Source organism: Leopardus geoffroyi, chromosome C2 (genome assembly GCF_018350155.1).
Source record: "Leopardus geoffroyi isolate Oge1 chromosome C2, O.geoffroyi_Oge1_pat1.0, whole genome shotgun sequence".
Classification (NCBI taxonomy): Eukaryota; Metazoa; Chordata; class Mammalia; order Carnivora; family Felidae; genus Leopardus; species Leopardus geoffroyi.
The window spans coordinates 52,412,261-52,439,401 of record NC_059333.1 but is presented as its reverse complement, the minus strand read 5'-3'; the positions used below and the strand labels follow the sequence as shown (position 1 = coordinate 52,439,401).

Here is a 27,141-nt window from a genome sequence, read left to right as displayed (position 1 = left end):
TGGATCAGTCGGTTAAGCATCCGACTTCAGCTCAGGTCATGATCTCACGGTTCGTGGGTTTAAACCGTACATTGGGCTCCATGCTGGTGGTGCAGAGCCTGCTTGAGATTCTTGCTCTCTCCTCTCTCTCTGCCCCTTCCCTTGCTCACTCTTCCTCTCTCTCTCAAAATAAATAAACTTAAAAAAAAAATATGTTCATGACAATAACTTGGCTCATGATGTGTCAAAGAGGGGCCAGGGAGTGCTCTTTCTGAAGGCAGCAGAGGTAACAGTGTTTGTAAGGTGGGATTCTTGGTGTGGGTAGGGACAGCTCAAGGTCCCCAGCCAACACCTGCAGGGACCCCTGGTACCTAATTGCCCTCTCCTATCCCTGTGATGTTCCTGCTGCTTTCTTAGTACCACTACTGAAGCCATGCTTGACCATGTGGAACCCTACCAGAAACTCCAGTCTGTAAATAAGTGTTTCTCCCTAATAGTTTTTCTCACGTTTGTTTCCCACCAAGTGTCTGGAGCCATGTATATCTACGTTGCAATTCCCGAGGTGTCCGCAGGTAAGATCTCTGGTGGCTTTGTGTGCAAAATAAAAAGGACTCATTAATCCATTTTCAAATTTTTAATTAATTAACTTTTTTGCATCCAAAATCTTTTAAATAACAAAGGGGTAGTTTTTGTAACCACGGTGAGCCCATTGAACACTGGTGAACTCAAACTTCTGGCCCTTGGAGTGCACGTAGGGTGTAGTGTGGCTGCACAGGGTTCCTCCGGCCTTGTAAGAATGCATGTACACCTCTCGCCTTTCAGAGGAGCAGAGAGCAGCACAGTGCCATAGCGGCTGGGGGAGTCCAGGGCCAGCCGGTTGAAGGCGAGGATCTTGCCCCCACCTTGAGGATGAAGTTTCCGCACATAGCTGCTTACGGTGCAGCATGCACTCTTTTCAGTTTGGATACCTCCTGTACACTGAGGTCACTCGTTACAGTTCCTGCACCCACAGCTTTTTTTGTCTTCCTGGTCAGGATGCTTCATCCTCCAGATCATCCAGGAAAGGGACAGAAGCAGCTGGTTTGGTGCGACTCATGGACCACCTCTTCAGCACAACTTGGTTGAAGGTGGAGTTGGTTTGTTTGGGAAGAAAACTGCACAGCCTGACCAACAGCCGTGGGTCGGTGTCCTGGCTCTCGGGCTCTTAACCTTAACCTTTTGGCCCTTGTTGTGGAGGATGCCAACTCTGATGATGACACCTCTCCCACACCCCAACCTCAGCACAGCTCAGGAGGTGTAAAATGCTACATTTCTCTGGTGACAGTGCTGTGGAATGACTTGTGTTGTAGCCCCTCCAATGATACTCTACATTATCCGTACCTTCTGGATAAACTCTTCATCAATTAATCATCCAGGCTCCTCATCTTCTTTGGAACTAGGAACTGTGGCTGCTCTAGAGCTTGGAGATATATTGCACCTTTCTTGCTTATTCACTCCCTTGTTTTGCTGGAGACCATTCCCCAGCAACTTTCAGTAATTATATGGAAGGAGAAAAGTTTTTGAGAACACCTATATTAGAATTTTTTTTTATATTCTCATAGTTGATAGTTTAGACTTAAATTTGTATTTATTTATTTTTTAAAAATGTTTATTTATTTTGAGAGAGAAAGCGAGAGAACACAAGCAGGGAGGGGCACAGAGAGAGAGAGAGAGAGAATCCCAAGCAGGCTCTGTGCAGTCAGTGCAGAACCCAACTCGGGGCTCTATCTCACCAACTGTGACATCATGACCTAAGCCGAGATCAAGAGTTGGTCGTTTGACTGAGCCACCAAGGTACCCCTAGACTTAAATTTTTAGGTTGCAAATCAAGACTCAGGATTTTAAAAGCATTTTTACATTTGTTTTATTACTTTCAGCATTGCTACTGAGAAGGCTGATGGCACTTTTATGCCCAGACCTATGCCTGTGAATTTTGTCTCCCTTTTACCTGCAAATTTTCAGGATCTTCCCTCACTATTCAGATGATGAAATTTTGCAGTGATGGGTTTTGGTGTGAGTTATTTTGTTTTTCAATTCATTTCTGTTGGGTACTTTAAGCTCTTTTCAATGTGGAGATCCATGTATACCAGTTAAATTAGGGGAATTTTCCTTGTTTTAACTTATTTCTTTGATAATTTTCCCTCTCATTTTCTCTGCTTTCTTTATCTGGAACTCTTATTATATAAATGTCGGATTTACTGAATCAATCTTTTTTTTTCTCATATTTTCTCTCCTATTTTTCTTTGCTCTTTTTTTGTTTTATTTTCTGAGAGATATCCTCAACTTTATTTTTCAATATTTATTTTATTTTTAATTTACTATATTTTAATTTGCTAAGACTTTTTTTCTTCTTGTTATCTGAAATAACCCCCTTTTATGGTAGCATTCTGATTTGGGGCCAGAGGTAAATGTTTCTCTCATTTCTTTAAGGACAATAAAATATTTTAAAACTTTTGTTCCTTAAATTCACTTGTCTCTGTTGTTGTTTTTCTGTATGTTTTAATTTTCATGTTTTATACTGGAGACTTTCTACAACTGGCTTGTGGTCCTTGGCCTCTCATTTATATTAAGAATGAAGCAATAGGGGAGCCTGGGTGGCTCAGTGGGTTGAGTGTCTGACTTCGGCTCAGGTCATGATCTCCCAGTTCCTGAGTTCAAGCTCTGTTTCAGGCTCTGTGCTGACAGCTCAGACCCGGGAGCCTGCTTCAGATTCTGTGTCTCCCTCTTTCTCTGTCCCTCTCTTGCTTGCACTCTCTCTCTCTCTCTCAAAAATAAATCAAAAAAAAAAAAAAAAAAAAAAAAGAATGAGGCACTAAGAGCTTTATTGGAGCCCCGTTTTCTCAGGTGGGGCTGGTTTACTGATGAATTTTACCCAGGGGAGAATTCAGGCTTTTTGTTTTGTTTGAAGGGCTCTCCCATTGTTGGTATGGATAGGATTTAAAAAAAAAAAATTTTTTTTAACATTTATTTATTGTTGAGAGACAGAGAGGTAGAGAGACAGAGCATGAACAGGGGAGGGGCAGACAGAGAAGGAGACACAGAATCCAAAGCAGGCTCCAGGCTCTGAGCTGTCAGCACAGAGCCCAACGTGGGGCTCGAACCCACAGACTGCGAGATCATGACCTGAGGTCAAACTGGACGCTCAACTGACTGAGCCACCCAGGCACGCCAAGATTTTTTTTTTTTTTTTTTTTTTTTTTAATCTAGTTTGTCCTTCTTTTTCCTGCTTGGGGATTTAGATATGGATGTTAGAATTACAGGTACCAGGATAGTCAAGGGACTGGTGGACTCAGTGTTTAGTAAATAAGTTACCACTCAAATTCTATTTTTAGTACACTACTTACCTCTTCCCTCACCTATGCTTTATATCCTTAGATAAGATCCTCCATTGTTCAGCTTTTCCAGAGACTAAACCCTTTATCTTTAGCAGAGGTAGGAGAGAGATAATTACTTGGCTGCTTGGGATACAAGAAAATATAGCAGCTCTTTTTAAAGACTTAGCCACTTATCTTGCATTCTGCTCTGCCTTGCATCTTCACTGAAGTAACTGATCCCTTCAATTCTTCAGGCTCCTGTGGTGTGAAACAGCTACATTCTTGCTGTTAATCCCTCTTCTCTCACACACACATAAACATCTCCATTCAGGTCTCCTAAATTAGTAATAAATGCCTAGTTGGCTTCCAGTTTCCAAAATTATTTAACGTCTCTTTTCTACAGTGCTCCAGTTTCTTTCTTCCTTCCTTTCTCTTTCTCTCTCTTTTCTTCCTTCTTTCCTTCCTTCATTCCCTGCTCCCTCCTTTCTTTGTTTTTTCTTCCTTCCTTCCTTCCTCTTTCTTTCTTTCTTTCTTTCTTTCTTTCTTTCTTTCTTTCTTTCATTTTACACTTTGTGAGCCCACCCTTTTTTAATTACTATAATTTTTTTGAGTTTAGATGGATCAGAAATAAATGTATATGTTAGATTCACAAAGTTTAACCAGAAAATTCTAAGTATGTTTTTTTCTTTTGTTTTCCTTTTCCTTTATTGGAGAGGGAGAGAACGAGTGGAGGAGAGGGGCAGAGGGAGAGAGAGAGAGTCTCAAGCAGGCTCCACACTCAACATGGAGTCTGGCATAGGACTTGATCTCACAACCCTGGGATCATGACTTGAGCCGAAATCAAGTCAGACACTCAAGCGACTGAGCCACCCAAGAGCCCCTACGTAGGTTTCTTTGTAAGTAAAAATCAAGGTACTGAAAGATCCTTCTGTGGGCAGATTGGATACCATATCCTATAGTGGGAATGGAAATTTGGAATTGTATAAATTCTCTCCCTGGGTGTTTTCATGTATCTGCTCTTCATAAATTGGCATTTGTTAGGATTGGTTTATTCTAGAATTATATCTTTCTGCTTTCGCTTTTACTGTACTCAGTACTAGAAATGTATTGTTATTATTTTATCTTATAGGCCTCACTTCTTTTTCGATGGATAAGATCATTATTAACAAAGGATTATAACTCTCATCACTCACATTCCAAATTCTAGCTCTGTATTTTCTAACTTAGGGGAGCACATTAATTGAATCTGTGCTCCTGAGGTTACTCTCCCACAATATCTATTCAGAAATACCTCTTTTTCTTCACCCTCTGAAGTTTTATTTCCTTTCTAATATAATTTTGTTTTAAGATAATAAGCATATGTTAGATAATATTTGTGTAACTCTTATGCATTATTAGTTATACAAGTAAGGCATTCTATCCCCCTATTTTCCTTTTTAATCAACAACAAATTTTAAGTGTTTAGTCAATATTAAACATGTAGATAGAGGGGAAACAAGAGTCCAGAAAGGTTAGGGATTGAAAATTTATCAGGCATAGAGATGCAAAGAAAGAAGAATAGAAGAAAAAATAACATGGTAGCCATTATAAGTCAAGTTATCTTCTGAGGTAAAAAAAAAAAAAAAAAAGATATTTATTTTCATTTAACTACAATATATAGCATATATAGTCTTAATTTTTTTCTTCTTTCAAAATGAAATGCTGGAAAAATATTGCTAAATAATATATATTGTTACAAGGTCACCAATGAAATCCGAAACTTCATACCTAACAGAGTGTTTCCTTAAGAGGTTGATCTCCATGGGACCAGAAGACAGAGTATATTGCATATTTTGTTTCCAATTTTAATGGAACACAAGTAAAGCATTTGCCAACATGTATAAATACCAATGGACTACTTGAAATGGAGAATTCCTTTCTATAGAAGTCCGTACAATTTCATGCTGACATCCCTCTGCCTATGAAACTCTGTAGGGAAAAGAGTTGGCAAAATTACCTTTAGAAGTCTCATTAATCTATTTATCACTTACATGTTATCAGTGACTTGCTTTATTGTGAAAAACGCTGATCAAAATGCCTATCCTATAATAGCTTTAAATGAAAACAAAACAAGTTATACAAGATAGAAGAAAAATGAATACATTATTTTTCCGCCTTAGACATACAAGGTATACTTTTGAGTAAATAAAAGATTACTAAATGCCTTCTGGCTCTGTTGCTAGCCCAGTGTTACCATGACCACTATTATCTAGTTAAAGAATGTTTGCTTGTTCTTGAGTGAGATGACTTAAAGCAAATCATTTTTGTTTCCAGATTAGAAGCTTGTTCTATGGAATCACCTCCCACCCCTCTTTGTGTTTGGACTAGCAAATCTATTTTCTTTCATATATTTTATTTGTCTGATTCAAGAATCAAAACCCTAGATTCTTGAAGACAGTAGATTGGTAAATCAATGGGTATATTGGAAATGGATGTTTTAACTTTCATTATCATGCTTCTTTCTTTGGAAAGGATCGATGTTTTAACTTTCTTTTTAAATGCTTCTTTCTTTCTAATGCTTTAGGCTTCTTATTCTAATCCTAGAAGCACCTTTTCCTAGTCACTGAATCATTTGCTTTGCATTGATTCAATGTAAGATACTTTTTTACATTCTGCGCATGTAAAATTTTCCAGAATAGGTACTTAAAAATGTCCACATTTTTAAGTTTTAATATTCTATTTTAAGAGAAAAAAGTGCAGTTTTGTCCTCCATTTTTATTTTGCAAATACTTCCTATCTTTACTCTGTCTTCACCAAATTACATGAATACTTTTGTTTCCCCCTTTCCAGGCTATCTGCTGCTATATGAACAGGGATTCTCTTTTAGCTCGCTACTGTATTTCAATCAGCCAAAATCCTATCTTTCAATAATTAATTCATCATAGAACACACTGATCCTACCCTTCTGGAAAGGACACACATTTCCCACATTTTATAGTATTGATTTAATATTTTAATTGTTGGAATTGAGAATTGAAAAATGATTGTTGCTTTTTCTTTTTTTTTTTTTTTTTTTAATTTATTTTTGAGACAGAGAGAGACAGAGCATGAACGGGGGAGGGTCAGAGAGAGAGGGAGACACAGAATCCGAAACAGGCTCCAGGCTCTGAGCTGTCAGCACCGAGCCCGACGCGGGGCTCGAACTCACGGACCATGAGATCATGACCTGAGCCGAAGTCGGACGCTTAACCGACTGAGCCACCCAGGCGCCCCGATTGTTGCTTTTTCAACCAGAGTGGTATATGTGCAGAAGATAATAATAACAGTAATGCCTTATTTTACTAATTTAAAAATTAACCCCACCCTTCCACCACAAACACATACATTGGGATATCCATCTCTGATATTGGAACACATCTACTAGTAATTTAATTGGAAACTCTCCCTGTCTTCCTCCTTTCTTTCTTTCATCGTTCCTCTCCTTCCTCTTTCCCTTCCTTTATTTAATTTAAAAATGTTTTAATTTAATTTTTGAGAAACAGAAAGAGCGAGCAGGAGAAGGGCAGAGAGAGGTAGAGAGAGAATCCCGAGCAGGCTTGACATTGTCAGCACGGAGCCTGACTTGGGGCTTAAACCCAAGTACCATGAGATCATGACCTGAGCAGAAACCAAGAGTTGGACGCTTAAGTGACTGAGCCACCCAGGTGCCCCATCCCTTCTTTTGTTTATTTTTCTTTCTTCATGGATGATAACATAATGATAATATGTCTTAGAATCAATGCAGACTTTAATCTAAAAGATAGCATAGCTACAATTAGTTGAACTCTTAACACATGTTAATGTGCATAAGGTCTTAGTTTTTTTCTATTTTACTGATGAGGAAACTTAGGCCCCCAAAACAAGCAGATCACTCAAACTTATATATCTGGTAAATGGTAGCACTTGAACTGATATTATTTTAGTCCAAAGAGTGGACTTCACATAAACTTTACATAAACTAAAGTTTCATTTTTTCACTATATGTGAAGTATACCTGAACAGAGCTCTGAAGTTGTAAAATAGAATCATATATGTTAAAGATGGAAGAAATTTAGAAGACATCTATTCTACATCCCTTATTTTGTAGATTAGAAAATAACTCCAGGTAGGTTAAGTGATTTCCTCCAGGTATTACATTTTGGAAATTTGCAGACACAGGGCTAGGACAAAAATCATACATACTTGTAGTAACAAATTTGAATACCATAGATATACATGAAGAAAAAGTGAAATTGTGTTCCATCTTAACCTGGAAAGATTTCACTTTTCAGAGATACAACATTTACCCTACAATTTTCAGATCATACTGAAAAATAGGAACCATGATGAAAGTATCTGTAAACGTAATTCTTTAAAATTATTTTGGAAGTCCAAAGGAAAATATTGCCGCACATACAACTCTTCTAATGTGTGCCCTAATACTTTTATTAAAAGAGGAAGAATTGATATATATAACAAAGACTTTCATAATAATTTCTACTATGTACGGAGAATTCCTTATGTATTAACTTATTTAGTCCTCATCAGAAAGTTTTGAAGTGAGAACTAGTACCTCTGTTGCCATTTTATGAAGGAAGTTACAAGAGTTTGGAAAGGTCGAGCAACTTACAAAAGGTAAGAATGGGACAATTGACTACTCAGACTCTTTGGCAGTGAAGATTTGAGTCGCTCAAACCCTGGCTAATTGAGGTTCTGGCTGATGGTAGAGGTAATGACCAATGGGTAATGGAAGAAGGAAACCAAAGATATTAATTAAAGGCATTAATTAATTAAAATGACCAGTTACAGAAATGAGGACTATAGAAGCTTCACAAGATTTTTTGGACTGGTGTACGTGAGTGTGTGTGTTCATTTGTATGCTAACCACTTTCTTCGACTCTTGCTTTCTCTTTATGTTAATTAGACACCTGCTATTGGTGGTTACATTTACAATTTTGACTTCAGGTAACAGTGGGACTGTTACTGAATTTGAGGAACAATTAATATAGCTAGTAATGGATGCAATGACTTGTCAGACTATTTCTCATTTGGGGGAAAAGAATAAAATCTTCTCTTTTAAGAAGGATAATGGTACATTGTTACATAAAGTTGTTTTGCTATATGAGGTTGTTTTGTTGTTGTATGGAAGCTAAAAGCCAGGGGCAAGGAAGTCCAGAGTCAAAGGAGTGGGCTGTATCCCTTTGTCTATCTGTTGCCTATCAGCTCTAATTGACCTTTTTGCCTGCTCTGTGAAAATGGATCTGGGCCTTTTGCCTACTGACACAATGTTAAGTTTTGTTGCTAAAGAGCGATGGAGAGAAAAATGTAGGTAGAAAGGGTTTTGTTTTCTGGTTTTGGAGTGTTTGATCCCATGGCATGGATAGCTTCTTTACTGCTCAGCTTCTGAAACTCCTGTGGTGGGCAGTTGCACCTCCAGCAGCCAACTTCCGTGTGGTGGGTAGAGTCTTCAGCATCGGGCTCCTGCAGGTCATGGCAGCCAGCAGCACCTAGTAGACAAAGGCTACCACTTGGGTGGTTTGGTAATGAGAGGCACCTCTCTGTGAATAGCTTTCACCCATATTTTAGAGCTCGTTTCCAGCAATTTCTGCCAGCTAAGCATCACAGCAAATTCTGTGCCATTCAGTGGGTCACAGCTACACCCTCTACTATGAGGTCTGTATCTCAGCCCTGGGGGATGGGGGATAGTGTTCTCTCTCAGCAATAGGGGTAGTCATTGCTCCCTATACCTGTTGTTCCTATAATTTTTAGAGGTCTCTTTACTTTTTACTAGCCAATATCTTCTTATTCCAATCCCTCATTGTAGTTAATAGTTCATTATATTAAATTTCCCCTTTTTAAATTACTGTGTGATTACTCTCTCTTGATTAAATTCAAGGCTGTATGACCTCAATTTCCATGCTTTTAAACCACCACCCTGTACTACTTTTTACCATTAACAGAGATCATTTAAAGCTGATAATAATGTGGCCTTGAATTTTTTAACAGCTAAATAATTAATAATTAGGGTAGTAGAATCATAACATTTAAAGGTGGGGAAGAACATTAAAAATAATTCAGTCCAGCATCTTTTTTATTCAGATATGGAAATGGAGGCCAAAATAACTAAAATTATGCTGAGATCCATATTTTGCCTTTTTTGGTATCACTATTACCTATCATAGAGCCAATTTTATTAAGTATGATTTCAATTAAAATGAGTGAATATACTAGAAAACATTTACTGAGCACCTTGCCAGTAGCTACAGGTGGAGTGGTGATTTAGATAGAGTTGTTTCCTTCCATAGGTTTTCAGTCAAGTAGCAAATTTGAGATAAGAATAACAACTTTGTTTAAATCTAATCCCTCTTTGCTTTGGATATTATCGCCAAGCTGGTTGTGGGTTGAAATCAAAAGACAGTTTTCTTTGTGCAGTCTTTGTACTCATTCTAAGGCTGTATAAGGATAAGCATCATGTGGACATATTTAGGCTTAACTTTAATATAGCTATTAGAACCTGTTATCTTCTGGAACAAGTTTTGTGTAGTTACTCTAAAAGCTTAATTCCCAAAGCACACATTTATGATTTTATTTTTGTACTTATGGGGACAACATATTTACACAAAAATTCCAAAATCTCTTTGGATTTTAATTTAGCAGGAACTTTCTTACTTCACTTTCTGGAATGATGGATGACAAGAAATACGACCACAATCTAGTAGTTTGTGACATATCTTGAATATGTAGCTCATGGAATTTTAATAATAAGCCATGGCTGATTTCGTTTATGAGTTCTGATAACTTGAGAAATTGAATAAATAAATGTCTGTCTTTAGCACATCTTCATCATTGGGGGGCACTGTGTATCAGAGCATTTCACAAAAGTTAGAATAAGTCCTACGTTAAAAAAATAGAATTTCTAATAATATATTTTATGTAGATAAAGTTTTTTGTGTGATAAAAAATTTTTCTTATGTAACATTCATTAGCACACAGCCAAACTGAAGGAGATCAGAAATTTAGTGGCTCTTTTCATCCCATTTCATAATTTTAAAATATATTGAAAAAGTGAAAAGTGAAAATTGCTGGACTCTGAGAACAAACAAACAAACAAACAAATAAACAAACAATGCTTTTATTAAATAGTGGTTGTAATGTTCCCTTGTTTCATATCATGAAGTCGTAATTTTAACCATTCTCTTCGTGTCCAGTATCATCACCTTTATATTTGTGTTAATACTTAAATTGGTGACTAAATTTAATATCCAGGACATCATGAATATTTTTGAGAGTATCACCTTTTCTGCTTTCTTTTCCTTCTCTGTCTTACATTTCTGTGTCCATTTCTTGATATTTCTCCGTTCTTAAACTTGCTTCCCTTAGCACACACTTACTTCTTGCCTGACCAGAGTTTCTGCTGACCTCTGAAAAGTCATGGCAGACATATATTCTGCACAGATATAAGAGAATAAGGATTTAGTCCCTTGCTTCTACTGATCCTTCCAGAGATCATTCTTCATGGTACTTTAAAATGTTTATCCTAAAAATAATAATTTAAAAACTAATGTGACTAAAGTCTTAAAAAATAAAAACCTTTTATGATCTATAAACAAGGGAAACCACATGTTCCATCTTCATGTATTTTCTTCCAATTTTTCAATGCGTTTTGGAGAAATAATTCGGAAAAATTCTGAAGGAAGTGGGCTGCACTGCAATGAACTGTGAGAACATTTGAACATGTTGCACATACTCTGGGGAGGGCAGCAGACAGAGGCCCTGCCTGTTACATTCTTTACCAGTGAGAACATGCACCTCTCTTATGATTGGCCTGGAGGGATCACAAAGAAAGAGAGACAAACCTGCCTCACAAGATTCATTCAGTGAGGAGTGGAAAAAAGGGCTGAAACTTGTCTTTGTCACTGGCATGATAATTGCTAAATATGGAATCCATAAAGAAATGATGAAAATCTGGGATGATGATATAAATAATTTCTGGAAATATCCATCATTCACCTGTAAAAGTAAATCAATACTATATTTGGATCTTAATGCATTAAGAATGATGCAATCTTCAATTAAATTCTTTTCTTCAGTTAGCCGCCCTCCTCCCATTTCTACATTGGGGTGATAGCCACCAATGTGACTTTCAAGTTGCTAGCGTGTTTGGCTTACTGTCAACGGTCATTCAAAATACTTGTTAAGCGTAGCTTTCTAAAAATGTTCATAATAGCAAATCTAATGCTAAGTTGAGAGAGATTTTTCTAGGATGGAGAGTTTTGTTTTTTCCCTAGTCATAATGGCAGGGTGAATTCTATGACCAGGTTTACTGCTTTCAGCATAACGATGTTGGCCAACATGAATTGACATAGTACAAATCAGTGGTGGTCAGTGTGGATTTTGAGGTCATCTATTTTGCATATTTTAACATCTTGTAATAAAAAGGTCTATGACTAATATTTATATTTGAAAAGCCTTTTTATGTGAGACACATTAGTAATTATTTCTGGCCTTAGAGTCCACAAAGAGATAAGCTATTTTGAAAGAAAAATTAAACAGAATGTTCATGTATCTGTTTAGATGATAAAATAGCTTAATGGTTTTCATGAAACATATTTAAGATATATTGCTTTGAGACAATGCTTATATTTTTATAATGGTGACGTTACATCCCTAATAAATATTTAAGCAACTTGGTTCTTGGTGAGCACCCTTTACTGAAGTTACCTGGATATCTAAATTTAGCAATTGGAGTATTTTCTGGGGTTATAAGCAGACCTTGACTGTAATTTCAGTTTAGATCTTTTTGCATAATTATTTTGAAGTTGACATAATGGAGGAAACAAAAAGCACATGTGTGTGGGAGACAGAGACAGGGGAAAAAACAAGACAATATTTTAAAATAGCGTTTGATAGTTTACCAGGAAAAAAAAATTACCCATAAATGTTAACAAACAATAATAACAACTTATGCAGCGTTTTAAAAATTATGATACATCTATTCTTTATCATTCTTACAGTGCGCAATAACTTTAACAGGATATATGTACTTGGTTTTTATTATAAGATTCACTTTGGGACCAATCATTTCACTGAAGAGGTGAGTCTGTTTTTAATGTACTTGCTCAGAGCAATACAGTTTTTAAAATTTGCTATTTATTTGGGACTAATTGCCACCCCTAATTTAAAGAGAAGAAAAGCAAAAGAAATAAGTTTTTCCTAGCTAGACTGTTACGTGAACTATAAACTTAGGGCTCGAATGAATTTGATACTTGCATAGTTCAGTATTATTCCTGTTACAGAGGAGGATACTTACATCCTGAGAGGTGGCCTGACTTTCACAATGCTCCTTGGAGGCATGGTTGGGAGTGAGAGGTGAGGCCTTTGTAGCCTTGCTCATTTGCCTGGTGAATCCAACTTGGTGAAGATGAATTTGTTCTCCTTATTTTGTTTATTTTAAGCCCTTTGTATTTGTACATCTGATGCAAGCAAGTATTTTATCACAATAACTTCATTTATTATCTATTTCTAATAATATGCATGGCCAACCAACACTTTAAAACATTTTCGTTTTCTGTGTTAAATTCTTTTTAAAATCATAATTTAAAAATGGAGTATTTCCAAAACACTGTCTTTTAAGTATCAAAACAAAGAAATAGGGAAGAGAAGGCAGCATTATCCTGTGATTACAACAAATAAGAAACGAGGAATGTTGATCAGGGCCTCTTCTAAATACACCTGTAATTTTTTAAATGACTTTGGGTAAGTCCCTTAAGCTATTAGCACTTCTATTTCTTTATTGCAAAAGGTAATAATAGCTGTCCTCTGACTGTTAACCTTTAACCAATATGTTGTGCACTCATTGATTCTTCTTCCATTGAAATATTAAAATCCTTGATGTGTCTTTGTTTATGATTGGGCTGAATACTTTTTACTATCCTTCCAGCAGGGCTGTAGAAAGAAGACTGAAAAATAGATGAAAATTAATTCTCACATTGGAATTTCAGTTATGACTATGAACTTTTCTTAAGAATCATTTGATCAGGGGCACCTGGGTGGCTCAGTTGGTTGAGCTGTCTGACTTCGGCTCAGGTCATGATCTCGTGGTTCGTGAGTTCAAGCCCTGCTTTGAGGTCTGTGCTGACAGTTCAGAGCCTGGAGCCTGCTTTGGATTCTGTGTCTCCTTCTCTTTCTGCCCCTCCCCTGCTTGTGCTCTGTGTCTCTCTGTCTCTCAACAATAAATAAATGTTAAAACAAAACAAAAAAAAATTCTAAAAAAAAAAAAAAAAAAAAGAAGAATCTTTTGATCAAATGCAGCTAGTGGATGGCAGAGGTTATCCTAGAATGAAACTCTGTGATCTCTAAGTCACTGGCTTTCAAAGGATGGTCCCCTAACCTGAAACATTGTCACCTGGAAACTTGTTAGGAAAGAAATACTTGGGTCTTATCCCAGGCATACTCAGTCAGAAAGTTGAGGCCCAACTATTTATGTTTTAACAGGCTCTACATCTAATTTTGACATATGCTAATATGTAAGAACCACTACTCTAAACTAGAACAAACGAAAAATAAGACAGACTCCTAGAAGTCAAACCATCTCAGACTTGGCAGCAAAATTTATGTTATATGGTGTATATACTTTTTGATGTTTGCACAGGAAGACAAGAGATTTGTGTTAAGTCTACATTGATTGCTTATGCTGACTTTACCACTGAAAATGTTGAAAGAAGTCAGGGAAATCCTAAAGTTTTGATAAGGTATTGAAAATAGCAGAAGGAGGTCATTAAGGAAAATATGGTTGCTGCTGAGATGTAGATGTTAGAATCTAATAATTTGTTCTGTGCACAAATGAAAGCTAAGAAAGGGTGCAGGGCATTCTGAAAGATTTAGCACATGTCACCAGATTATGATCATCTGAAAGTGTCACTCACATTCAGCATTTGTTTTTATAAATAAAAGTTTGATTTGGTATTAAATTAATGATAATCTTGAGGTTTAATTTAGTTCTTTGAGGTTGAGAAAATCAAAGAAGCCAGAAGAATTTGCTTCATTACAAAGATATTAATGTTTTATATACTTTATACTGGTAGCAATTTTTTTTATAGTGGAAATAATTATGTTTCAGTGAAGGGGAATTATAAAATCAAGCTACTTTCATGTTGGACAAAATTATTTTTATACTCGTGGTAGTTTGAGCTACATTGCTGATACTAGCATAGAAGAGGGATATTGGCAAATATATTCAAGACTTAGTGTGAGCACTGCTGGTTGTATACCACTGGTTCTCAAAGTAGTTGTTTTGGACAAATGAGGGCAAAAAAGTAAGTTGGTTACAATTATCTGGAAGTCTTATTCTAACTTACTCATGTTCTTCAACACCTTGCATTCCCCAACATCCATTTTATAATGAATTCATAAGGAAAAATGACTTAAATTATGTTAAATCTAAGAAGAATTGGTCTTTAAGAATACCTTAGTTATTTGCATTATCATCTCATCTGTAATATACATGTTATCTGTTCAAAGTAGGAGGAAAATATTACAGATGGGTTAAACTTCAATATCATATGTTTCTGTGAAAGTGGAAGAAGGGAAGCCCAGTAATTTCACACTGATTTTATTTTTTAATCTCTTTTGTAGAAGCTATCAGAACTTTTCTACCTATAAAGGATTTTTTTCCTCTTCAAATGCATCTACCTTTCTGTTCTAAATCAAACCATAAAGGATATTAAATGAAACTGTGAGTGTTGGAGAGGTCGGAAAGCCTGCCTTGGTCAATCAATATATCTTTGTAAAGAAGATGCCTCAAACTATGAAGTCACCTATTGATTGTTTAAAACCCTACTGTTGCCCCCAATCCTTTTGATTTATTATCAGTAATGGAATGATGTAAGTTTGCTAATATCCAGTTTCTTTAGGATACCGGTTTTCTGAATTGAAGTTAAAGACCACTTTAGACTTCTGAATTTGGGAAGCTGGTTAAACGAGAGGTGGAGAGCCTTCTTCATCTGATCTTCAGTGAGCTGCTATCAGTGATCTTTAGACTTGATTAACCTCTTCTTGGCTATCAGCTCCCTGGGTAGTTCCACCAAATTTATTGTTCTGGTCAGGGTCCTTGGTCAGCCTCACTTCTTGCTTGGCCCTGTTCTTCCTCTGGTGTTCTCTTAGATCCATAGGCCCTGTTGCCCTCCTTTCAACGTCATCAGCTGCTTTCAGGTTAAGTCAGAGCAAGACCTTTTTTTAAAGTCCTAAGTCTGTTCCTGAAAACATACTCAAGGCAGAGATAATGCTGAGACAAGGCTCAACCAGTGTCGACGTAACAATTGTATATGTTGAAATTGAGGAACACAATACACTTTTAGAAATAAGATACGTATGATGCAGAGGTGGAACACAGGATCCCCCAGAAGAGATCAAGTCATTTGTGACATGGCATTCTCTTAGCATCCTTCTCAACCTTTGTCTGTTTCCTATTACTTGATTCCGGTCTTAAAAGTGTGTGTTACGGGGGCGCCTGGGTGGCGCAGTCGGTTAAGCGTCCGACTTCAGCCAGGTCACGATCTCGCGGTCCGTGAGTTCGGGCCCCGCGTCGGGCTCTGGGCTGCTGATGGCTCGGAGCCTGGAGCCTGTTTCCGATTCTGTGTCTCTCTCTCTCTCTGCCCTCCCCCGTTCATGCTCTGTCTCTCTCTGTCCCAAAAATAAATAAAAAACGTTGAAAAAAAAAATTTAAAAGTGTGTGTTACGAAGACATGGTCTGTGGCTGTTTGGTTTTATACGTGTAGTGCCTAACGTGCAAGTCCTTAACAAATATGAGCTGGAGGAGTTTTGAAGAAGGAAATAGCACAGAGAAATGGGGGGAACAAAGAGATCTTCATCATGTGACATAGGTTGAATTTGAATAATTCAATTGACTATCTATGGGTAATAATCTATGGAACCATGGGTAGTACATGGACAGAGAGGAGATTGTCTGATAATCCCAGTGAGGGAAGCAGCTCAGGCACAGGGAACATGGTCAGAGTGTAAAGGGTGTTCTGTAAAGGATGATCACAGGAGCAGAGAGTTCCTGTGTGGAATAGTAGAAGATGAGGTTAAACACATGAAGTGGACAGATGATGGAGAGCTTGGCTTAGTGGTGTGCTGGAACTGGTTTGAATTGTTTCATGAGAGCCTATTATATCTCTCTTTCCACCTCCAGGAAATCAGCTATGATGAGAGTGTTTGCACTACAGAAATCTGCAAATGGTACAAATTAGGACACCTCCACACTCCTAAACACACACATAGGACCAAGTGTTGTTATACATTTATAAGTGAATCACTGCATTGCATGTTAGGCTTCAGAGGTGGTACTTGTTTCTAGGGTCAAGTAAGAGATAGCAGGATGAGACCAAAATATTTGTCAGATTAAAAGGCACCACTTAGCAACAGCAGAGTGTGGAACTGTTGCAATGAACAGAAGCTAAAAATATTGAAGCTAGCAATTTTAGTTAGAAAGTAAAATGGCAAAATTGATGGTTTGGAAGGATTTTCTCATTGTGTCATTCTTTTACAATAATATGTTGCTTTGATTTTTTTTCCCCTCAAATTTCTTCAGATCTATAGGTAGTATATACGTAGGGAGGAGGTTGCCCAATAATCCCCGTGAAGGAAGCAGCAAGGGTGCTTACCTGGTATTCTCTGAGCATCCTTCTCAACATTTGTCAGTTTCTCAATACACATTGCCGTGATTACTTGATTCATGTCTCAGAAGTGGGACTCCTCCCATTCTCAGAAAATCGTCTTGTTCTGGGATAACCTCAATTCTATAGAAAGCTGTGACAATGAAATTTTTAAATTTTATTTGCTTTTATATTTTTAAGGCTATGTTTGTGCTGATAAACAAGGAGATTAAGTGCTTTCTTATGTAAATAACACATTAGAAAAATGGATAATGTACAAAGGTATAAAAGAGAAAGTACTCATAACTAAATAGGTAGCCATTTGTAAACATTTGTTGATTATTCTTCTAGGGCTAATACAATAATTTCAGTTTCCTTTCCTTCTTTCACTTTTATTTGTTACTTTTATCACCTTCTAATAAAATACTTAATTTTATTTAAAAAAATTTTAATGTTTATTTTTTCAAGTTTTATGAAAGCCCATAGATGGAATGGACAGGCTCTCTGGAGGAGGTGATACTTAAACTGGGTCTTCACATTTGAAAATATGAGTTCTTCAGAAAGAGGAGTAGAGAATGTCATGCAAGTTTGAAGATTTCTCTAGGTAGAGATATGGAGAATGAATTTCAGCACCCCGTCTGCCAAAAAACCCCCAAAACCAACAATAAACAAAAAAAACACTTGAGCAAAAGTTCAGAAACATATATTTAGGGTGCCTGGGTGGCTATGTTGGTTAAGCCTCTGGCTCTTTGACTCAGGCAATGATCTCATGATTTGTGAAATGGAGCCCCGCATCAGACTCTGTGCTGACAGGACAGAGCCTGCTTGGGATTCTCTCTTCCTCTCTTTCTACCCCTCCCCCACTCACACTCCTGTGCTCACTCTCTCTCAAAATAAACAAATAAACTAGATGCTCTAGAATTCTGTAAGTGTTTCACTCTGTGTCAGTTTGGAAGCCATTAGAAATTTTGATCCAAAGAATGACAAGTCCTGTATTGGTTCTTTACTGGATCTCTCTGGTTGTCATGTTTATGGTAGACTGTAAGGGATCAAAGTTGAGGGTAGAGAGGCAAGTTATAAGGTTATTAGAGTCTCCAAGTGAGCCATGTTAAGGACTCAGACCATGGTGGTAGTAGGGAAAGTGGAAGGAAGTGGTCTACGTCTGGGTATGTTGTGTTTTGAAGATAGGGAATTTGTTGACATGGTATATAGGGGGTGAGAAATGCATAGTATTTGAAGAAAACTATGAGAGTTTATTCTAAGTTAATGATAGGATGTTATGACTATTAATTGAGAAAGCCAAATACAAAAGATTTGGGATAAACAGGGTGTTTGTTGTTGTTGTTGTTGTTCTGTTTTTGTTATTTATGTTTCTAGGGACCTTCAAAATTTTGGTGGCCTATTAACATTCACATAGAGCTGTCAAAGTGACATTTAGATTTAGGCAGGGGAGAAATCTTGACTGGAGAGATTTATTTGGATGTCGTCAGCATAGACAGTTTTAAAGCATTGAGACTGCAAAAGGTTGTCAAAAGACTGCATGTAAATAGGAGAAGAGAAGAGATACAATGCCAAATCCTGGGGCTTTCCCACATCAAGAGTTCAGGTTGAGGAGAATTAGCAAAGGAGATTTAGAAGAAGCAGCCAGTGAGGTAGTTGAGAAGATGTGGAAATGAAAGTTTATCAAGATTGCTGTTGCTTGCTTCACGTTCCTCAGGGAAACATGAGGCAAAGTCATGACCTGAAAGTGAAGACGTGCTATGGAGGTATGGATGCTTAGGTAGAGGAGAACCCATGAACTAGTCCTTGTTGGTTGGCAGTAGGGAAATGAATGGACCGAGAAAAACATCTGGGAAGCCTGAAAGTTTCCTCCCACCCTTTCCTGCACGAACTGTGGGTGCAGTGATGAAACACAGTAGCAGTCTTGCTATCATAGAATAAGAATTGTGAGGACAAAAGTTTCATGTGAGTGAATGGAAACAATCTTTAATCTGTTCTGGCATTTTGGAGCCATTCTACTGTTCCTTCATTTACTTCTGGACTTCATGGTACGTGGGGGAAAAAAAAAAAGGCCAATTTTGTTAATCCTTGGTAGTCAGGTCTTTGTTAGCCATGCTCCTGTACTCTATCCTAACTTCTTCCACAGGCTTGGACTTATTTGTTAGATGATGAGTAGTCATTGAAGTTTTTGAAGAAGAATATGATATGACTAATACTGAGATTTAGAAGATCGCTCTAATATGGCAGATGGGTTTTCCCAAAGTATACGTTACCTCTGCTTCTTGATAACAATGGTTTGACTTAGTGTCAAAAACGATTTGCTACCTCATGTAGAATCTACTGCTGCTTGTGGCAGGAAGTTTTCAATAAAAATTCATTGAAATAATGGTTTTAACTGGTCTTTTTTTTCTGCTGTGAAATTATTAGGTGAATGCAGTAGTGTCAAAGATTGCCTGAGAATAGATTGCTGGGGGTCTTCAAATTTATAAAAGTGGACGTCAGGTTTTTAAGGTGGATTTTGGACACCTTGTCAATGTTCCCATGTAGACAACTCTCAGAGTGAAGATTGGCCTTCAAAATATGATAAAAGTTGTATTTTATTATTCAATGTTCTATATTCATTTTGGGTTGATCAATATGTGTAAATCCTTTATATAATCTTTTCTCATTAAATAACAAAGATGGGTTTTTAAAAATTGAGATTATTTTGACATTATGTAAAGTTTGGCGAGTAATAATCTTTTCATGAACTATTAAAATTCTGTGAGATATTCTCTAATTTGGGACATGTCTGCACAGATTTGTGTGATGCTGTTCTGTGGGTACCGGAAAAGTTGGTGCAAACATGGCACGTTGTCCTAAACAATTTATTTTATGGCAATTAATTAAAAGTTTCATTTAAAATAACTACCAATTGGGGCGCCTGGGTGGCTCAGTCGGTTAAGCGGCCGACTTTGGCTCAGGTCATGATCTCACGGTCTGTGAGTTCGAGCCCCGCGTTGGGCTCTGTGCTGACTGCTCAGAGCCTGGAGCCTGTTTCAGATTCTGTGTCTCCCTCTCTCTCTGTCCCTCCCCCGTTCATGCTCTGTCTCTCTCTGTCTCAAAAATAAATAGACGTTAAAAAAATAAAATAAAATAAAATAAAATAACTACCAATTTAGTAAGAAACAAAATATAAATTCTCAAAATTTCGAAGATACACGAAAAAGACTTAAAAATGGCGCTTTTAACACAAACTAAATCTCTACATGGCTGTCTTATTTAATTGACTCGTTTGCTTATATATATTTATTTCTTTGTGCCAGGCATTAGGCTAGGTGAAGAGAAAAAAGCAGCAGACAAGAAAGATAGGCCTCGTCTACAGAAAGAAAACCTATTCAAATGGATGAAAGAAAAATAACTGAATTTACTGAACATACTAAACAGACTAAATGCCCTTTGCTATGGACCAGACTCTTGTCATGTATTTTATACACTCTCCTATTCCATTGTTTAGTGCAGGGCCTTGCTGCTGGAGTGACACCAAAAACTGAATGACTCTTCGGTTAAAAATAGTTGAAGTGATTCTGAAATAGATTTAAAATAGAAGCCTCTTGTTAAAAAGTTAACAGTGAACTAAATTTCGAATATGTTCATGCGGCTTGAATAATATAGCACCTAGAAATTTCGGTATGACAAAAACATCATTCTAGATTTTACTGTTAGCTATTAGGCACTGAATATTTTGGAAATTATGGCATTAACAGAAAACTGGATTTAGGATGTAAATGGCAAGAAGCTCTTCAAACTTAAATAAGTCATAATAATCACTACAGGATAAATAATGTCATGTTTTTAAAAATCTAGAGGTTGATTGATTAGTGTGTGGACTATCCTGGCTTCATTAATGTCATTTTCTTTAACTTTCCTTTTCTTGCTTATAAAAGTTTCTCCATTTCATGCCACCTCTTTTTTTTCCAAAAGTTTGATGAAGATAGTTGGAATTAATGACTAAAATTTATTTTGTTGATGTCACAATCCAAGTGCCCAAATAACACACATATGGAAACTTGCTGTAATTGAATTATTGTTTTTTTGTCCTTTTCTGAATTTCTTTGCTTCTGTGTTGTTTCTATTTTAGAAGGTACATTGTGTCATAAGCATAGTTGAAGGAAATCCACTGAAAGAATAATACAAGCTTTCTTAGTGTGGGAAGATGAATACTTTTATTCAACTCCCTTTGCTTTTTAGTAATTTCAATGTTTTTAAACCAATAAGAGTAACATTAACTTTATTAGCAAAAAAATTTGTAAATTTTTAAAATAAGTATTGGAAAGAAATAATGTATACCTCCTCAGTTTTCTGCTAAACCCAGCTGGGTAATAAGCATAAATTTCGAGCAATATTAAAAATTTTAAAAATAGTATCAAAGCAGGAGTTTAGTTTTTTTTTTTTTTTTTTTTTTTTTATTACTGAATTAAGCAGATTCACACCTATGTGACTCTGAGAGTGTTTTTTCCTTTATGAAAGGGTTTCAAGTTCATGACCTCAACTACAGAGGAAATGAAATTTCTTAAGCTAGAAAGATGTTTGCCAAGAGAATGTTTCTTAACCATTTGTTAGCTGGACTGACATAGGGGAAAACACCCAAAACACCAAAGAGGAGTAGGTGGTAGAGAATATCATTTGCACTTGAATAGATCAGAATTTCCATGAAGCTTAGAAACCTGAATGTTTTCCATGACACAAATTCTTATTTTTTATATTATTTTAAACTTTTACTCATTTTTGAGAGACAGACAGAGCATGAGTGGGGCAGGGTCAGAGAGAGGAAGACACAGAATCTGAAGCAGGCTCCAGGCTCTGACTTGTCAGCACAGAGCCCAATGTGGGGCTCGAACCCACCAACCATGAGATCATGACCTGAGCCGGAATTGGACACTTAACCAACTGAGCCACCCAGGTGCCCCCATGACACAAGTTCTTAAACAAGATTTTTCTTTTTATTAAGCAATCGACTGCAGACTTTTTTTTACACTAAAGACAACTGCCACTTTGCTAAAGAGGTAACTGTCTCTATGAAGAATTTTGAATTGTTTCGTTTCCACGTATTTTGGTAAAATGATTTGAAAGAAATGCATTATATTCCTGGAACTTTATGCATTATTGTTTGAAGAAAAATATGTATCAATAAGTAGAACAGTTAAAATTCTAATGTCCTTAGTAAGGTACATTTAGTGGGGGTAAATTATTGTCATGAATTAATAATTTACATTGAGATTTGTAGTGAGGTCATTGCTGATTTTTTCATGAGTATCTGGACTTTTCTATAGATTTTGTAGTTTGAATATAATATATATATTATATATATATATATATAATATATATATATATATATACATATTATTTTAAGGCAAGATTTGCTTTGTAAGGAGCATGGAAGAAATTTAATCTATAATGACATTGAATTTGGGATAGATGACTACTTCTTTAAAAATTCACAAGTGGTATACATTCTTCTGCACATTGATTCCTTGGTCTGTAAAATGGGGCTTGACAAAGAGAGCTGGAGAGTGAGCTGAGTAATATGACTTGAGCTTAGTGTCTATTTTTATAGGATTGTAAATTTCTGAGGGATGGTTTAAACTGAGCTTGAATTCATGCTTTTTCATAGTTTTCTAGGTTTACAAATTGGTTATCTGACAGTTTCTTGCTCTCATGAAATACATATTTTCCTTCCCAAATGGATACTCAGAGGGCTTCTTTTTTGGATATAATTGTTCTTGCTGGAAAATAAATTTTATGGTATTGCCTATATAATATTCTAACAATTGGTAATTTTATAAATAAGTGAAATTTAGACAAGTTAATGATAAGACCTTTTTTTTTTTTTTTTTTTTAACAACCTATTGCCACCATTTTTACTATATTGCTAGAGAGGTAAAATGCCCTATAAAAAGTGTTGTATTTTCTTTTAGTCTCCATTTTCTTTTTCTAAAATGATTTGATAAAATGTATTATATTCTTGGAATGGAGGGGAGTTTCTTGCTCAAAAGAAAACCTATGTCAATAGAGGCAGCCATTAAAAATCTTTAAGTGTTATAAAAAAAGATAAGACAAAAGAAGCCAAAATTACTAAAATCATTTTAGTAAATTACCCTAGAGAAAAAGAAAAACAAAACAAAGAAAAAAAAAAACCCTTCAGTTTAATAATGGGACCACATATTCCAGGGACTGGTTTGACTGTTTTTTCTAATCAATTGATCAATCAGTCCTGACACAGAATCCAAAGATTCAGAGTAGACATGATTCCTTTTCTGTTTCCCAGGTTTCTGCGCTTGAATAAAAGGAATGGTAGAGAATATGGAAAAGGTAGATCTCAAAACGGGAGGAGAATACAATGGGTGAGAAAAGAAAAAGATAAAGCTGGAATATTATGGGAGAAGCAAGAATATGCTTGTATATACATATCATTTAATATTTAGAATTTAGTAAAATATTAATTTGAAAATATTTAACATTAAGAGATGATTGTTCCTTTATCTAAATTTATAATAATGGTCAAAATACATTTAACAAAGTATTTATCAATGCAAGGAAATGTATTTTACAAAAGGAATTATATAAAAACTGATTCAGCCATCTGAGAGGTCATGATAGGGGGCTAGCAACATGGTTAAAATATACTGCAGACAATGAATGATTATGAGCTAAACACAGAAGAGTGACAGGGAAATCAGTTTCTAGAATTAAATACTAAAGATACTTTGTTGGTGCAAGATACTTTGATTAAGAATGTGGACCCTGGAGTTAAACGTCTACATTTCAAATAACAGGCCTCATCACTTACAAGCTGCTTGATATTGTACAGGTCTCTGTACCTCACTTCCTTATTTGAAAAATGATAATAGGAGCGAAACTCATAGGATTTATAGGACTAAATGTGTATTATGTATGTATGATTGTATATGTGTATGCAGTTGTATATGAATATGTGATTGTATGATTATGTTATTGTGTATGTGTGTAATTGTGTGTGTGCTTATGATAAATAAGTGCTTGCATATGTGTATGTGATTGTGGATTGTGTATAATTGTGTATGTGCATGTATATATGTAAGGTATGCATGTGATTATATGTACATGCATGTATATATATGCATATGTGACTGGATTTGTGTGTGTGATTGTGTATCTATATACATATACATATATATATATATATATATATATATATATGATTTGAGTATTTGAGTACTCCAAGTACTGGACACTTAGTAGGTCCTCCATGGAAGTCAATTACAGCTATAAGTGATAATTTTATTGAAAGGGAGGGAAGAAGAGGAGGAAGGATAAGGAACAGGTTAGGAACATTGCAACTATAGAACAACTTGAGTGAAATTAGAACCCTTTTGTTTTGAGGGATGAGGATGAGTTAGAAAGATTAATGGTCAGTTATTAATTTAATAGCTACTAAAAAGGGGGCAAAGGAGCACAATGTAACTCTTCAGAAGGAGGTGGATGCTAATCTCAGATATAAGCAGTTCAAGAACTTAACAGGTAAACAAAAGTGAAAAGAAGCAAAAATAAGATAAAAACAGAGAGGAAAACGGGCACCTGCGGCTCCGTTGGTTGAGCGTCCGACTTCGGCTCAGGTCATAATCTCACAGTGTATGAGTTTGAGCCCCGCATTGGGCTCTGTGCTGACAGCTCAGAGCCTGGAGACTGCTTCAGTTTCTGTGTATCCCCCTCTCTCTGTCCCTCCCTGCTCGTGCTTTGTCTCTCTCTCTCTCAAAGATAAAAACATTAAAAGAAAAAAAGGAGGGCACTTGTTGAAATGAGCACTAGGTGTTATATGTAAGTGATGAATCACTGGGTCCTATTCCCGAAGCCAAGACTATAATGTATGTTAACTAACTTGAGAATAATAAAAAAAAAAAGAATCCATGAATAAGCAACTTATTAAGATCTTGCTACAAAATTTCCTTGATTTGATTCTAAGTCTTTTACTTTGACTTTCCTGACATAATTTTAAAGGGTAGAGGTTTTCTCCATTCTGTTAACGCTTGTATGGGTCGATATGTTCATGTTCTGAGATCATTTAGGTTATAGAGACCTGGGAGTGAAGTTTCTAGAGTTTTTCATTTAGTGGTTAAGAATTTTATTTTATTTTTTTGTTTTTCTCCTCTGTTATCGCATTAATATGTGGCTTATTTTAGGAGCAAAAGTATGTGAGTTCATTCTGCTGGCTTGTGAGGTTTAGAGTTAACCTTGGACAGTATTTATTAAATGTTTGCACAAGAAAAATTCATGTCACTAAGAGAAGGGTAAATATCCAAGTTAAATATACCAAAGGTGATGCATGGTTGGTAACTATCTTTACTTTCTCTGTTTGCCGCTAACTTTGCATATTAAATATTCTTTAGATTCTAGATGCAGAAGCATGTTCTGTCAACATGTAAAAATGCACCCTATTATGCTTTTAAGACACAAATTTCTCTTATCTTGTTTTAATGCAAGTTACAGGATAAATCCTCTCTTCCATAGAAAACCTACAAAGGGGTTCAAATGAATTCAATAGATTTATTTACAAAGATAACCACTAAGGAAGAAGTTATGACAATGACAAAACATATTTACTAAATTTTTAAATTTCTAGAACATGTTGAATCCATTGACTAATTAGCTTACATATTAATCTCTCATAGGTAGTATTATTCTCTTAATCTTTTAGTTGAAAGCAAAGATTTGTAATTTAAACATATTTCTTTTGAAGAACACAAAGTATTTCTGAAAAATATCTGAGGTCCATATCATCTTCATGAAATCTGGCAAATAGTAAGCATTAATATTTTTGTGTTACAGCTAGATAACAGAAATCAACTCAAAGTAGAAAGACTTGCTCAAGGTTATATAGTAATTAGTAGGAGAACTGATGATTTGGACTGGCAAATTCAATGACCATCTGAGTTAAAATGACATTTTACTTGAGAAGGTCAGCGAGAGAAGTGTTCATTTGGATATATTTAGTGCAGCTTGTATCAAGTTTTATTTTTACATTCTTTTACAACTTTGCCCAAACATGGAACGATATTGTCTAGAGATTTCAGAACTATGTACTCATTTTTTATCAGAACTTTTTTCCATTTTTAATGTCCGTATAGTCAGGAAATCATATTCCTTACTATTTGCCAGAGATGTCAGAATAAAAGTGAAATTCTAATTCATTAATTTCAAAGACACCAGTGTATGCCCTATGAAATATTTAGGAACATATATTTGCTTCTTCCATTTTAGGCAACTTTTAGCCATCCTTACAACTGAGATGTCTCTAAAGAAGTCTTCCTTATGTTGCTTTACTTAATCTGCCCAAAAGGTTGGAAGTCCAGGCAGATATGCATAAAATGGATCAAGGGTAGTTCAGTACACAAATCACTATTACCATAGTCTGTTGTGGTAATTTCCTTAGAATCTCATCATTAATGCCAAAGAATATTAATTGAGCATTGCATGTCAGACTCCAGAGGTATAAAAAGCATGAGAAGCAGGGCTTCCCTTGAGTGGGCTTCTGATTCATTTAAAGAATGAGAAGGCATATTTGAAAATATAGCTCACATAATGAGCTAGGATGTGCTAAGTACTAAATAAGTGGTAGCATCAATGAGGGTCATTGGAATTTAGTAGGGACAGGTTAAAATAAATTGAAGTATTGGGGGGATGTTTCATTAAAAAGGTAGAGACAAACTGGTCTTCAAAGGAAAAGTATGACCTAAACCAGAACTGACAAATAAAATTTAACTGGAGTGAGAATTTGTAGTGGCTTCCTGTGACTGATATTAAAGATTGTAACACTAACTCAATCAATATGCAAAACTATCACCTTTATTAATAGGAAAATTGGAATGCAGAATATATGTCTTCTTTGAGGTCATAATATGACTTCCTATAATTTTTTTCTTAAAAATTCAACCTTGAAGGGCAACTGGGTGGCTCAGTCTGTTGAGTTTCCGACTCTGACTCTGCTGCATTGGGATCCGTGCTAAGCACGGAGCCTGCTTAAGATTCTCATTCTCTCTCTCCCTCTCTCTCTCTCTTCCTCTGCCCCTCTCCCTTGCTCATGCTCTCTCTCTAAAATTAAAAAAAAAACTTAAAATATATTAAGCTTTAAAACCTAACCT

General features: G+C 36.0%; 1 pseudogene; it reads right to left on the bottom strand.

Annotated features, from left to right (window-relative positions):
• Positions 1-218: 218 nt before the first annotated feature.
• Positions 219-17,066, bottom strand: LOC123610323 (annotated as a pseudogene).
• Between the last annotated feature and the right edge of the window lie 10,075 nt (positions 17,067-27,141).